Source organism: Anabrus simplex, chromosome 8 (assembly GCF_040414725.1).
Source record: "Anabrus simplex isolate iqAnaSimp1 chromosome 8, ASM4041472v1, whole genome shotgun sequence".
NCBI classification, from domain to species: Eukaryota; Metazoa; Arthropoda; class Insecta; order Orthoptera; family Tettigoniidae; genus Anabrus; species Anabrus simplex.
Window position 1 is genome coordinate 129,067,818 of NC_090272.1, and position 16,239 is coordinate 129,084,056.

The 16,239-nt window shown below is 39.8% G+C and overlaps 1 protein-coding gene across 1 annotated transcript in view; it reads right to left on the reverse strand.

Moving 5' to 3' along the window:
- Positions 1 to 16,239, reverse strand: part of LOC136878884 (zinc finger protein on ecdysone puffs) — a 304,897-nt gene that overhangs the window by 215,625 nt on the left and 73,033 nt on the right. The gene's annotated exons all lie outside the window — the stretch shown is intronic.

A 16,239-nucleotide genomic window follows, 5' to 3' on the forward strand; every position in this document is an offset into this window, starting at 1 on the left:
TAAAATTGAGACCAGATGGAAGTGGAGTAACATTCATTGGTTTCCTAAAATGATCACCAATCATAATTCCAGATAGAACTTCAGACAAAGACTGGTGAATTTTTCCAAGGAACTTAAAAAAAGCTCAATATAAAGCATCAAGTGCAGACTATTTATTAATATCAAAACAGAATATTTCACGCCTTACTAGCATTCTAGCTTCTATGATATTAAAAATGTATTTTAACGCCAGAATTAACATGGTCAAAACAACAGCTTTCACTTTTCATTCTTCTATCACACTCACAACAGGACCGCAATGTTTAAAATCTTTTGTGATCCTTTAATCATTAAGGATGGATTATTCAGCACATATTTTAGGAGGGTTGAAACTCTTATGATTTTTCTTCCAGAATGTTTTATGCTTATTTTTACAAATGAGTCCATAATGACCTCTGCTGCAATAGATTTGCCAAGTACTGTTGAAAAATTTTCAAGTAGGACTTTATTCAACTGAATACTAACAAAGAGTGTATGATGACACCGAAATGTTATCCTCATATCACACTCGTTGTTGCTCTACAACGAGTCAGCATGAGCTGCGTATGCAGACATAACAGATGGAGTTCACTTACAATGCCATCCATCAAACAGCAACCAAGTATATGTTTACGTAACATTTACGTAAAGCACAAAATGAAATTTTTAAGAAATAGTAAGACTAGTTATGTTTTGCTACCACAACTAAATCAGCTATGATGACTTATCGCCACAGTGACAGATATTGAAATTCTGAAGAAATACTGTGCCATTACAATCCAGAAATGATGCAAGAAGTGATTCAAAACTCCATGTCAGAGAGGATGTGAGCATGCCTTCTCCAGAATAGTCACCAGAAAGGGAAATATTACAGCAACCTTTGACCTCTCAAAGTACAAGACGTACAACAGAACTATTGGGTGTGCCTCATAGTACACCTGATAACAAGAGGTAAGTCCATAGGCAGACATTAGCTTTTCCAGCCAAGACAATTTCAAGCACTATAAATTTTCAATACAAAATAAGTTACAAATGTTTGTGGTCAAAGCGATGGCTGTGGGGGCTGAGTCTGAGGTACCTGCCATATATTCAGTTACATAACAAACAAATGAGTAGAAGATGAATGCTACAAGACAGAGAGCTGCATCTGGGCAATCAACAAGTGGACGTAGACTGCACGTAGCTATAGGTGAAGAAGTTAATGCAAACCGAATGGCCTGGATGCACACCCAACTACAAGGCATACCAGGATGTTTAGGTAGCAAAATATCAGCAGGGAACCCCACAATTCATGGGGCATACAAAACGTCACGCTGAAAACTACTGCCCTGCCAGAGGTTAGCGTATTTTACAGATGAGTTGATAATGCTGCGCCACAAAGTAAGAGCTTGCAGAGTTTTGAAATATCCTGAATCACTTTCTTAGAAACAATTAGACGCCTTTACTGCACTGCTATTCACCCGTAGAACATACAGGGTTGATATGAATGTTCCGGAGTTGTGATCCCAGAAAAAGAGTCCAACAGTTTTCTCTGTAAGAATGGCACAAAAAGTTTCCTGGAAATCATGAGAGACAGAAAATGGACTAATCTGAACAAACACAAGTCATATGGGACAACAAGTTCATAGCTAACTGCATTATTTGTTGCAATCCAGCAGAAACATTACTGTGAAGAAGCAACTCTTCCCGTCAAAACCTCGATCTCCATTCACACAGTTCATCGCCAATAAGTCAAACACATTTGACATGAAATACTGGTTGGTTGTTTACTCGGAAGTTAATTACGTTAGGAATGTTTCTTATCTATCCTGGAAAATATGACATGCGACCCTTCAATCGGACTGCCAGGGCACAGAGCTGTTCCTTCACAGGCAAGAAATATTATTTCAGACATTTTTACCTTGCTATAAAACTGGGGAACATATTGAGGGATAACACTGAAGAGAATCAGAAGAGACGTTTCTTCCCCTCTCCTGCGACAGCCACCAAAAACCCACAATACAATATGAAAGAATGAGGGCATAACAATTGCGTCCTACCGAATAAAAATATATTGTTTTTCTTTTGTGATGCGATGGTGCTTCATTTACAGTGTTTGTAACATCACTATCCTAAAATTAAATCATCTGGCTCCTTCACTGAATGATCCAAGTACTGACCTTCTGTTCAGAAGGCTCCATGTTCGATTTCTGGCCAGGCTGGAGATTTTAAACGTGTATTTTGTGTTTTAATTCCTAAGGGTCAGGGTCAGGGGCTGGGTGTTTGTGTTTGTCCCAATACATTCCTCTTCAGATTCATACAACACATCACACACCTAACCACCACAGAAACCCGCAATAGTGAATACATAAAAATGACCGCTTTGGTAAATCTAAGTATACAGAAATCCAGTACATGGGCAGTTAACCCTTTGTGTCCTGCCAGTACTTTCGAGTACCAGCTCATATTTAGTCCTATATAAAAAAACAGTAGGCAAGGTGGTGGTGGTGATTATTGTTTCAAGAGGAAGTACAACTAGGCAACCATCCTCTGTATAACACTAATCAGAAGGAAATATGGAAGGGATCCGACACTTCGAAAAATGAAGATATCGGCCAAAGGAAGACAAGGGCCACGAAGGGCATGAAAATGAAAGACTCCCTAGCCGTCGCAAACCTAATAGCGTCGGGGTCGGAAAAGAACAAGAGTTGACCAAGGGAGGTCGGATAGGATAGATGAAAGTGAGGAGCCTGGCACAAGTAAGTGGAAGCAATGCCAGGACTCAGCTGAGGGCCCCGTGGTCACCAACCCACGCTCAAAAGTTCAGAGCCCCTGAGGCCCCTTTTAGTCGCCTCTTACGACAGGCAGGGGATACCGTGGGTGTTATTCTACCGCCCCCACCCACAGGGGGGAAACAGTAGGCAAGGACAGTTGAGTTGTGTTTTGTAGGTACTGTCCATTTCCTACAGAAGACATCAAGAGTGCCTTTGGTGGTGTGATTCGTAATAATGACACCAGAGAGAAGCACTAAATTAGCTCGGTTACTCAAACATTCATCTTGTATCCAAGCACTGACATTTCGTTTCCCTTCAGTTGATGGAAGCCATAAATGTCATTTTTCATATTATTGTGTGAGACATTGTAAAGTACACAATGAAAGAGTTAGCATGCTATAGAGTCTCTTGACTTAGCTTTTATTCTTTGAAATGTAGTAGATACTTCTAAGTACCGACAGAACTATAGGCGTTCCATGCTTCTTGTTCTCTTTGGTAACCATGGTTTTTTAATGTTGATCAGATGTGATTGTTGCAGGCTGTGTTTTTTGTGTTGTGTTTGTTATACATGAACTGTATAACAGGACTTCATGAGTAAACATAAAATCAGTGGATGATATTAGCAATTTACTGGCTGGTATAACAGATTATTAAGTATTATCTGATGTGAGTGGTTGCAATAGTGATGAAAAGACTGAGTGAAACACATGAGGGCAATGAACCCTTAGCGTTTATTGGTCATAATTTTACGATGGGTTACCACAGATTACCGTCTTACAAAATATTTTGATCATCTGCTGGAGACCTTACTGTGGATTTAGTAGCAGATACAAAGACAAGGGCAAGATTTCAAGAGATCATATCATATATATGCATGTGAATGATAACCATACAGTATCAACAAAGAAGTCAGACAGGCTAAATAAAGTACCTTCCTTAGTAACAAGAAGTTTCAATCTGTATATGAATGGACTCGGGAAGTAAGTGTGGAAGATTCTATTATGCTATTCAAATGACACAGTTCTCTAAAACATTACAATCTTGCCAAGGCCATCAAGTGGGGTTACAAACTCAGGTGTTTAGCTGACCAGAAGGGATTTATTCTTGCATTTCAAATGTATCGAAGGGATAATGAGTATCTTGAAGAAGAATTCGGGGAGCACAGGTAAGGCGAGGAGGTGATTTTGTCTTTGACAAAACATCTGTGGGGCGAGAACAAAATTGTATTTTTTAACAATTATTTTACCTATCTTTGACTTTTGGAAAGGCTGAAACTATAAAAGACCTTGGCATGTGGTTACAGAAAGATCTGACAGGCAGGGGTTGTTCAAAAAATCTAAAACGGAGAAGAGCCTGATAAGAAGAGAGTATGAATACAGATTTTCTAATACTGGTTTGGACTTCAAGTGGCAAGGCAACAAAACTGTACATTTTGCATCCAATTACCATGGGTCAGAACAAATGTATGTGCAACGAACTAAGAAGGATGGATCCAAACAGAGAGCAGCATGCTACGTAGTTGTATATGACTACAACCTGTTCGTGAGAGGAATTGATCTTGCTGACCATTTTTTTTTTTTGCTAGTTGCTTTTACGTCGCACAGATAGGTCGTATGGCGACGATGGGACAGGGAAGGGCTAGGAGTGGGAAGGAAGCGGACGTGGCCTTAATTAAGGTACAGCCCCAGCATTTGCCTGGTGTGAAAATGGGAAACCACGGAAAACCATTTTTAGGACTGCCGACAGTGGGGTTCGAACCTACTATCTCCCAAATACTGGATACTGGCCGCACTTAAGCGACTGCAGCTATCGAGCTCGGTCCCGACCATTTTAGAACCCTGTATGATGTTGCCAGGAAGTCGAAGAAATGGTGAATGAGGCACTTCTGGGATTTTTCTGACGTGTGTAAATGCCTACGTAATTCATTGTGAAAATTCGGTAAGACAAAGGTCCTCCAGTTTCGAAGGATGCTGGCAAAAGCACTTTTGTTAATGAAAAACCCCAAAAACAAGAGGAATTCTTTGACAACACTTGGATCACCTCCATTCCTGCCTGCAAAAAGAAAGAAGACAGAACATACTGTCCCAAAAGATGTCAGAATGGGAAACTGATATTCATTGCCCTAAATTTTGGGGAGGTTTGTGGGCGATATGAGGGGTTCTGTATGAAGTAGGTCTAATCACGTCCACATTCTCAATGCAGTCACTACAAAGTGTCAACAAGAAGAACTGCTTAGTGAAATACCGCCAAGTAGATATGTAGAACATTTTGAACATTCCCATTTGGCATTTTTGTAAGACTGATTGATTATTTAATTTTACTTTGTTATTATGTTCATTTTATAATGGTTTGCAAATTTTATACCACTAGTATTGATTCCCATTCATTTTGAGAATATCGATAGTAAAAATTTTTTACCTTCAGCAGTTTTGATATACTTATATGGAATGGTGTGACTAGAGGACTGATGGTACTTAAAAGTTCAACTGCTAGATTGTGTTCCCAGTCACTAGTGGACTGAGGGTACTTCAGAGTACTATGAAAGAAATGGATAATTAGAACTGTTGCATTTTGAAAATACTCCTTGTGTGTCTTATTTGAATGGTATATAAAGCCTTTAAGGACCGAGCTCGATAGCAGCAGTCGCTTAAGTGCGGCCAATATCCAGTAATCGGGAGATAGCGGGTTCGAAACCCACTGTCAGCAGCCCTGAAGATGGTTTCCAGTGGTTTCCCATTTTCACACCAGGCAAATGCTGGGGCTGTACCTTAATTAAGGCTAGGGCCGCTTCCATCCCACTCCTAGGCCTTTCCTATCCCATCGTCGCCTTAGGACCTATCTGTGTCGGTGCGACGTAAAGCTAATAGCAAAAGGCCTTTAAGGACATAATTACATTTTTTTTTCATTTTGTGTTTTTGGAACTCAAGGGATTAAGAAACCCCTTTTAATCCCTTTGTTTCTCTCAGCTATCAGCTTCGCAAATGACAGTCATTTTGAAAAACTGGGTTCCGTGAGTTTTAAGTTAAGCAACATTCACTATGATAACCTCTAGAATGGAGCCAACATGCTGTTCACTAGTGGAGGCTGAAAAGAAACTGACCACCTTACAGCAAGTAAACTTCTCAGAATGCTTGATCTGTAGTCTCTGGTTTGACTGCAGACACTTACTAGGTCTTCAAGGTTTACGTAGGTGGTTTGAAAAGTTCTCGGAATGTACTAGAATTAAGTATCTTACCTCGGTGGAACTGCTTTTATTTTTCAACATAGTCTCCCTGTAGACTAATGCATTTGGTCCAGCGATGTTCCAATGCCTTGATCCCATCTCGAAAATGAGATTCCTCCAGGCCTGTAAAATATCTCTCCAATTCAGCTGTCAGTTCTTCCCTTGTAGACAATCTCCGTCCACCGAGGAAAATTTTCAACTTGGGGAATAGATGAAAGTCTGATGGTGCCAAATCAGGTGAATAAGGTGGATGTATCAACAATTCGTACCAGAGTTCATGAAGTTTTGCCATGGCAATAACACTTGTGTGCGGCGGAGCGGTGTCCTGATGAAACATGACATTTTTCCTTGCCAAACCAGGCCTTGAATCGCATATCTTTTCCTGTAGTTAGTCTAGGAGGTTTGCATAGTATTGCCCCGTAATTGTTTGGCCAGTAGGAAGATAATCTATCAGCAGAATGCCTTTTGCATCCCAGAAAACTGAGGTGAAGTGTTTACATAAAGAAGACACTTTCTGAAGAACTCAGTATTAAGTCCCCTCTTTCTAATGATTGTTGTTTGTTTTGCTCACTGTTATTTTATATTGTTATAAATTCCGTGTAAAATGGAATACTTCACATCTGTATCTGATTACTACAAAATAAATAAAATATTTTAAAAATTTTAATAAGTGATGGCACCTGATGCAGAAGACGTACAGGAAGCAAGAGCTGATAAAAGCAACTTTACAGAAGAAAGGTAAAATGCCTTCAGATGACAGGCTAAAAAAAATATTCCTTTAACACGTTCCGTGCGGTTCGGGTCACCATGTGCCCCGAAACATGTTACTCTTATCCGTCGGTGCGAACTTCCCAGAATTGCGAAGTAAGTAACTACGTCCTAGTTACGAATTTCCGTTAACTAATGGCAACAGTGTTCCAATTGAAGCAAAGGATCGAGGCATACTGCTAGTTTTGATCGGCCCACCGGTGACCCGAAGGAAGTTTTTTTCATCTTCCATTCATATCGCTTCGGGTCACCCTGAGTCCCGATTGTTGTCTGACCTATATTTTTACGCGGGAATCGCTTAGCGCGGTTACGGTGAATGAAGCCTAGAGTGTTGCTGCCCGCAGATAGTAGATTGTTGTTTAAGGAGTACCACCCTTCTGATATCTGCTTTCTACATTGCTCTTAGGAAAGCCAATAGAGGTTATTGGAGTTATTGGAATAGTTATTGACATATTTACTATCTGCCGTATATAATATTTACAAGCAATTTCACGTCCTTTCTTAGGTATGGAGCTATCACATTCTGACACACCGGCGGCACGGAAAAGAAAGAAGGTTAGAACAGCACTGGGGTGGGCCTATATTACGTTCCGTGCGGTTCGGGTCACCATGTGCCCCGAAACATGTTACTCTTATCCATCGGTGCGAACTTCCCAGAAGTGCGAAGTAAGTAACTATGTCCTAGTTACGAATTTCTGTTAACTAATGGCAACATAGTGTTCCAATTGAAGTAAAGGATCGAGGCATACTGCTAGTTTTGATCGGCCCACCGGTGACCCAATTATTTCCAGGGTCATTTCTGTTTCACGCAATTGTTGAATCGGAACACTGTCGCACAGGTAAATACGCTGGAATGTCTCCTCAACAATAACGCACACAACAAGTGCACTTGCATTGTTTAGGATTTCATACTAGGGAGTAAACAAAGTCAAATTCGTCAGGTCACCGGTGACCCGAACCGATAATAACTAAAGGCAGCATCGGGTCACTGGTGGGCCGATACGACGTAACATTAAGTCATCGAAATTCACTGCCGCAGGGAACGTGTTAAGGAAACAAGGCACAGGAAATTAAAGAGATTCTTAGAAAGAAGTATGAGGATGATTCTGACAAAGTGACATTATTAATACAGTAATGGGAAGAGTACAAGAAAAAAGTAACTGGGCTCGATTACAGTTACTTGAGAAATATTGTATTTAAATATGATTACAAATTATTTTTTTTAAATAATAATAATGATAATAATAATGAACCGGGCGAGTTGGCCGTGCGCGTAGAGGCGCGCGGCTGTGAGCTTGCATCCGGGAGATAGTAGGTTCGAATCGCACTATCGGCAGCCCTGAAAATGGTTTTCGGTGGTTTCCCATTTTCACACCAGGCAAATGCTGGGGCTGTACCTTAATTAAGGCCACGGCCGCTTCCTTCCAACTCCTAGGCCTTTCCCATCCCATCGTCGCCATAAGACCTATCTGTGTCGGTGCGACGTAAAGCCCCTAGCAAAAAAAAAAAATTATATTTGCTTTACGTCCCACTAACTACTTTAACAGTTGTCGGAGATGCCAAGGAGCTGGAATTTGGTCCCATGTGACACTAAACCTACTGACACAAGACCGACGTATTTGAGCACCTTCAAATACCACCGGACTGAGCTACGATTGAACCCGCCTAGTCAGGATCAGAAGGCTAGCGCCTGAAATGTCTGAGCCACTCAGCCTGCCCATAAAATCTTTTTCAAAACGTAATCAGTAATTACAATTAATCAAAACCGACTTTCAACCTATTAGGTCGTGTTACGTACACTTAGTACGTGTTGAAGAGATGTTAACTACAGAACAAAAATGTCCAACAGGACACCAGTGGGATCCGAACCCACAACCTCCTGATTTCGCATCGGTTGAAAATCTGTTGCCTACGATGCAGCGGAGGTGGCTCTGTGCCAAATCAAAATCGGAAGGTTGTGGGTTTGGATCCCACTGGTGTCCGGTTGACCATTTTTCTCCTGTACTTAACATCTCTTCAACACGTACTAAATGTAAGTAAGACGACCTAATAGTTTGAAAGTCGGTTTTAATTACAATGCAGTCGTGAAAATGCAATATTCATTAAAATTACAATTACTTTACAGAATGTTAAAGTAAAGGAAATCACTGTTTTTATTCACTTGGGGCTGGAATGATACAAAAGCTTGCAAGGAAAAGGAATATATTACTTCATTTTGTGTCTTATTTTTAGTAGTACCTATCATCACTAGGTGAGACTAAACACGATACCTGGAATTTCTGAAATTATATTTTGCCATCATTTTCATTTTAGTAAATGTTAGTTAATGAATTTTATTACTTGAAATTAGTTTCCATTTACTTTGCAAATAAATTAACTGGTTCTTAAAATTCTCATCACTAATCCTAACATTATAAGATGCCCTACAGAGGCACCTGAGTAATACCTGTGTTTAATTTTAAGAACATCGTTGGAATGTCTTTGAAAGTACTGGAGAGGTAAGAAAGTACCTCATCCAGAACTGGTGAAGATACTGGTTCTGCTTTTAGTAGAACTGAAAAAGTTATCTTCACTGCAATTTATTTTTTCATGTTTCTGCTTTCGTGTGATGTATACCAATTACAAGAATGTAACGATTACAATTTTATTTCAAGAAGAAAATTACAAGTCAAAGTTACATTTTGTAAAAAGTTACGATTAAAGCAGATATTACTGAGAATGTAATCGTTACAAGTAATTCAATTACTTTTACTTAATTACCTCCCAACTCTGATTATAGTTATCTTTGGATGGAATAGATGGAACGAAATGTCTTATATCTGTTAATCAATGCAGAATTATGAGAGAGTTCCTTATTCATAACACCACCAATACCTCTTAGTGAAAGCTCATAAAAACACCCAAGTGAAAATGAAAAAAAAAAAAAAAACCATGGCACTTAACGCCCTAGAAAGGGCTTTAAACTGCCCAGCGACCGCTGCTCAGCCCGAAGGCCTGCAGATTACGAGGGGCCGAGTGGTCAGCACGACACATCCTTTCGGCCGTTATTCTGGGCTTTCCCAAGTAATATGTGCTCTCCATAAAAGTAAATTTTGCAGAACAGGTGCAGTGAGAAAAGTTTTAAACTGAAGAAACTAGATAATTTTAGCGATTTTCAAAAAACACCCTCCTATGTACTTACTCGATGGATCTTAACTTGAGATACAGCACTTTAAAAGTGTGGTCTCTAGGCATTTTTATCCAATTTTCTGCATTCAAATAGTCTGAATGGTCCATAAAAGTGGGTTGTTCTTTATCACTAAGTAAACTTTAAAAAATAGAAGGTTATATGTTGCTTTATAAATATTAAATAGAGATATAGAAAGTGATACAATCCACACATTAATGAAGTTATGTTATCTACCAATTACCAGCTCATATTGTGTTAGTGTGGTAAATAGCATTCCTTAACATTCTTACTATAAACCCTAGGCCTAAACTCTGAAAATGTGGATTCAAAACTATACAATTTAGGCCTACTCAAAATTATATACAGAACTTTTAAATGTGTGTCATCATCAGTTACGTGTTTCCCAGTATACAACTGTTCCTGCCTACAATCCACCTGCACTCAATGCTGTTTGTGCTTCCAATCAATGTACAAGCCAATGCTATCATGAAACGCATCCACACAGATTTCACTCGATAGATGAGGGAAGACGAAGTTGCATCTGGAGTATGCAAATCCGTTGCCTAAAACGTAGTAGAGGTAGTTCGGTGCCAAAGTGAGTGATCTTTGGCAAGTCTGTCTCAGGTTGATATTTGTGACTTTCATGATTTGTTTCAACGGATCTTTACAATGCTTCGAAGAGGCACCAGGGAATCTTGAGCCCGAGGAAAGTTCAAGATACAAGAATTGGTAAGGAAGCCAGGTGTCACTCCTACGACTGATGTGCCCAGTCCACTGACATCGATGGCCAATTTCTTACAATTTACAACAATGAAAATGTTTCAGGCCGAAAAATAGGCTCTTCTTACGTATTTCCACCTGGTGAATTAAAACGTCACCATGAAAATGACCAATTAGCTCTTGCTTCGGAGATACAGTGGCATATACTTTTTTAGAGTCTACTTTTACCAGGCGAGTTGGCCGTGCGCGTAGAGGCGCGCGGCTGTGAGCTTGCACCCGGGAGATAGCAGGTTGGAATCCCACCATCGGCAGCCCTGAAGATGGTCTTCCGTGGTTTCCCATTTTCACACCAGGCAAATGCTGGGGCTGTACCTTAATTAAGGCCACGGCCGCTTCCTTCCAACTCCTAGGCCTTGCCTATCCCATCGTCGTCATAAGATCTATCTGTGTCGGTGCGACGTAAAGCCCCTAACAAAAAAAAAGTCTACTTTTCAGTTTCGGGGAAAATTTGTTTTGGAAGTTGCACCCGTCAACTGACAAAACACAACGTTCTAAAGCTGTTTGTAGGTTATAAACGTAAGTACTGTAGCTGTGACTGTGAGTTGTTGTTTTAATTAGTGCAGAATTTCTGGTTTTGGAGTTCTTTTAACGTGTAAAATTTGTTAAATCAACATGCCACAGCAATGTGTAAATTCTATGAATAATTTTTGTTACATTTGCGGTGAAATAACATTTTTGTCACAAACTCAATCTGACGCCTCTTGTGAAGACTATCATTATTTTGATATCAAGGTAAAAGACCAGGATAAGTCATGGGCTCCACATATGTTGCAACTCGTGTTCAGTTATACTACAAGAATGGATGAAAAAATAAAAAAGATCTATGGGTTTTGCTGTGCCTATGGTTTGGCGGGAGCCTACAAACCATACAGATGACTGCTATTTCTGTTTGACTCCACCAATTAAGTCAGAATAGTCAATGAAGAAAAGAGGAACCGTTGAATATCCAAATCTTCGATCTGCTATCCGACCTATTTCACATTCAGATAGTTCACCAGTTCCTACTCCACCACAAACTGTGTGCGTGCGCAAGAAAAGGAACCACTTCTCGGTCAACAGTTCACGAAATAATTGTAAAAAAAACCCACTCACTCAAGGGAGTAAAATGTCAAATTTTCATTTTTGATACCTATGTATTGATTAGACCGTCATCTACCCACTGCGTGAATTTAAAAGCCCGCTGACAATAATCACTGATGAAATATGAGGTTTATTTGTTACTAAGAAAAGGGACCACTTTTCTCATCGTAAGCGAGGGTCCACACACTTACTCGCTCGCACTCATAGCTGTATGAGCATAAACTAAGATGACTCCGATATCTTTTGATAAATAAACCCTAGACGGGCACTTTTAATAAAGGTAATAGGTTTCATAAACATCCTCTCTGCTCCAAACATTTCCAATAACGATGCAGTCTTTCAGTGTATTTCATACTGTGGGGAAATGCGGTGTTCTCTTTATTATTCATATAGTTGTGTATTTAAGTTTATTAAATCACTTTAAAATAGATTAGGTTCCAAAATAAGGAGTAATAATTCTCACTGTCAGGGCCTAGTGATGCAGCACATGTTATTGTGAAAGCTTGAAAACAATACATGGACAGTGACTTGCCGCCAGAACTATCTAATGTTATTTCGGATTACTTCAGTGCACCCCTCGAGTTTGAAAGTGAAAATTCTGATGAGGATCGTGAGTTTGAGGAAAGTGAACCATTTGAAATTTCACAACAGACGAGTTGCAGGAGGACGCTGTTGATGTGGACGTAAGTGTTTTACATGATGTTCCCAAAGTCAAACAGCCTCCGAATATATGGAGGAGGTTAAAGAATTTACAAATAAAGGTTGTGGCTGTACAAGAAATTGCACTGGTCTTCTTCCCGAAAGCCTCATTCATTCTTCGAGAGTAGAATGTCAGGAACTGGATTACAATTGTGGAGAACATGTCAATCACCACCGTACGTTCATTTATTATAATCTGACAGCTGTAAATCATTAGAGAGAATTCCTGTATCACTCTCGTCTTGGTCTTCCATCTAGTGTACATTTTGCAGTAACATAGTAGGTGAGAAACCCAAGACGGATCTTTGTATGACTTGTAAAAGCAATCGAACTGTAAGAGGGAAACTGTCAATTACGGGTGAGGAGGAAAAAAGAAATCTGATGGAGAAGGCTATACAACATCTTAATCACGTCCAAGCAGAGCGGACTGCTTATAAAAACACCATAGACAATTGTAGACAAGGAATAAGAAAACTGGAAACTCCTTTGTCTCTTGGGCCACATAGCTGTAACACATACAAAGGCAAAATGCATTATAGTTTTGATTTTGCCCAACAGGTGCACTTACCATACGATCTGTAACAAGTTGGACACATTTTCTTTCTTACAGGCTACAATGTAGGTGTCTTTTGATGTAGCATGTGAACCACTTAACAAATTTGTTTTGTACATTATTCCAGAAGCTTTATCTCTTGTATGTCACTTCTTGCAAAAAAATTTCAGTAGGTGAGGAGCATTTAGAATTCCATGCTAATAACTGTGTTGGGCAAAATAAAAACAACTTCTTAATGAGACACCTCATGAGGAGAGTTATGACAGGAAAGAACAGCAGTCGTAAAATTACATTTTTGCCAGTGGGACACAGAAAATTTCAACCTGATTTGTATTTTGGTTGTTTCAAGAGAGCATTCCGGAACAATGAAAGATGCAGATGTAATTAATGTCGCCCGTAAAAGTTATCAGATTTCTAGCTCTACTATTCCTGTCGCTGTTGGCACAGAATCCAGGAATGTAACAGTTCCTATTTACGACTGCCAAAACCAAGTTCCGTGCTGGAATGAAAAACATTCCACAAATAGCCCAGATACTTCACTTTGTGTATATGAAAGAGCACCCTCGTGTAGTGTTGACAAAGAAATCCATAGTTTCTGATGAAACACCCTTCTTCTAAATATTAGTTCCTAATTAGCGTCTAAGATCTTTTGCTACCATGTTTTTCCTTCATTCCCTTCACAAAGCTGCAGGTTGTTCTTACTGGATCTTCTTGGGTTTTCTCTCTCTCTTCACCTGGTAGTCCTAGAGTGGAGAGTTTGATTCTACCCAGCGCCTTGCATTCGAAAACTATGCATACCTGCCAACTTTCAAAAAGAGAAATTTGGAAGATCCTTAAGCGGAAAATTTTTAACAACACACGCAAACGTAACAGTCTTGAGACATAATGAAAAAGGACGGCAGGGGGTGGGGGAGAAATTATAAACAATACTAATACACGTCAAATACAGTAGAACCTAGATGCATCATTCCCGGAACTGTCATTTTCCTGCATTCATCGCTGAATTTATTCGGTCCTAGAAATGTTAGATATAAACCAATGTTAAATTTCCCCACATCTATCGTCTCTCGAACTATCGTTTTATCGCATCAATCATCGAAAAATTATTTGTCCTTGGTCACAATTTTCCCGCAGTGATCGATTGTACGCAAGAAAAATATATGCAAATGTTTGTTGAATTTAGAGGGACTGCTCAATACTCTTAGCATATAATAGCGGCAACCTATTACGCAAGAATGTACGAGTGATTCGGAGTTGCTAGTCTTAAACAAAGACCTTGTAGGCTGGAGTGCTGTGCGCAGGTTATACACGCGCAACCTCACAACAAGCCTCCTGGTGCCAAAGCTTCAACCCAGCCCACTAACCGACCCCTAGAAGTATTCTTATTTACAAGAATTAAAACATAGTCAGCATAAAATCAAATTTGCCATCATTTTGAATTGGTACAGGCTGGCAAGGCTGCCAACTTTGCTGGAAAAAAAAAAAAACGGAAATTCACGCAGTGCGCCAGATACGTTTTACTTAGTCGCAGGGTGATTAATCGCGTCGTACCTTGTGGAGTGTGTGGGATGCTAGAGGCCTGTTGACCGCTTTGTTGCCCTCTGCCCAATAGTCTTCTCACGAGCCGGACCTAACCAAGCCAGACCAATAATCCTCCCTCATAGCCTAGTCTTGTAACTACAGTAGTTCCTAATTTAGCAGCTTCGCACAAGCCGCTGTGACATCGTGTGAAACGCGCCGCGTTGAAATTCTAACCTCTGTGACATCGTCTGAGCTGAGCTGCGGGAGCCACGCCGTGTTGGGTATCTAACCTATCATTCGCAAAGGGTCTACGGAATCTTTTCCTAAATGCAGGTTATCGCCGTAATATCCACGTATATCTTTAATTTGCAATAAGAGAACTGAATTTAAAGGTTTTAAATTATTATGAAACGTGTAAGGAAATGTGAAACGAAACTGCGTAAAAGTCACGCTTTTTTCATCTTGTAGGCCTATATCATGGTTGCAATATTTTGATACCGGTATGTATAGTATGAGCTAAATGGTTAGCGCGTGATGGCCTTTGGTTCAAGGGCTCTCAATTAGGTCGAGGATTTTTAACTTTCCATGGTTAATTCCAACGGTTCGGGGGTTGTCTGTTTGCTGAATTAAACATTGGAATTCATCTTAGGTGGGGCCGCATTTTCATATGCGCATAGATCTCCTATTACGCTACAAATCAAAAGACGTACACGCCTCCGGAGGCCACGCACCATTATTGTTGTTTTTATAATAATATATTTATATAATGAAAAATGTCCCAATACAGTACCCGTATTTTATTATTTTGCTTTCCCCCTACTTTTTATGTTGCCCACATTTATAGTTTTCCCGCATCCGTCGTCATTTTCCCACTGCCCCCTGAAAAACGATGCATCGAGGTTTTACTGCATAAGTTATGATCACCCTTGAAATTAAGTACTTAGACAAAGTTACATCTTGATCAGTGCTAATCTGTTTTCACTTAACACTGAGAGCACCTGCCGTGATCGTATAAGACAAGGAAATTAAGCAGAATATGCCTCCCAAAAAGACTAATGATATCGTTTTTTAGTTGAACTCATTACAAACACCACTAAAAATACTAAATCGCCTAGAAATTCATCACACAATTCCACGAGTTTCAGAATTACTGCCAATGTTACGGGTGCACACAAACAAAGTCTTTCAGCTGCTACGAAGCACAACGCAGTTACCAAAGTTCTTTTATATAAATTCACAGCCTGCTACTTTTCACGGATTTCTTTTCTTCAAAATAACAGCCTGCTACTTGTTTGGGAACATCTCACTCAATGATGTAGCAGATGAGGTAGAACAGGTGACAAAAGCACTGTGTTAATCTATAATGTGATTATCGATACATTTACTGGTCGAATTTCAAACACTGCATCTCGTATTTCCAGCTACTATCAAAAGTCAAACAAATCCGATTTGACCGCAGAAAGCGAAACCAAGTGTGGATATTCAAAATCCGCACAATAACGTTGTTTATCCGTACAACCATAAAACACACTCAAAATCCGTACATTTTACGGAAAAACCGGAATACTTGGCAGGAACGAGTGTGTGTTCAGCTGATTCCTCTGCTTCATTGCATTTCCTACATATATTGTCTCTGCTTTACGTCCCACTGACACAGACAGGTCTTATGGTATAT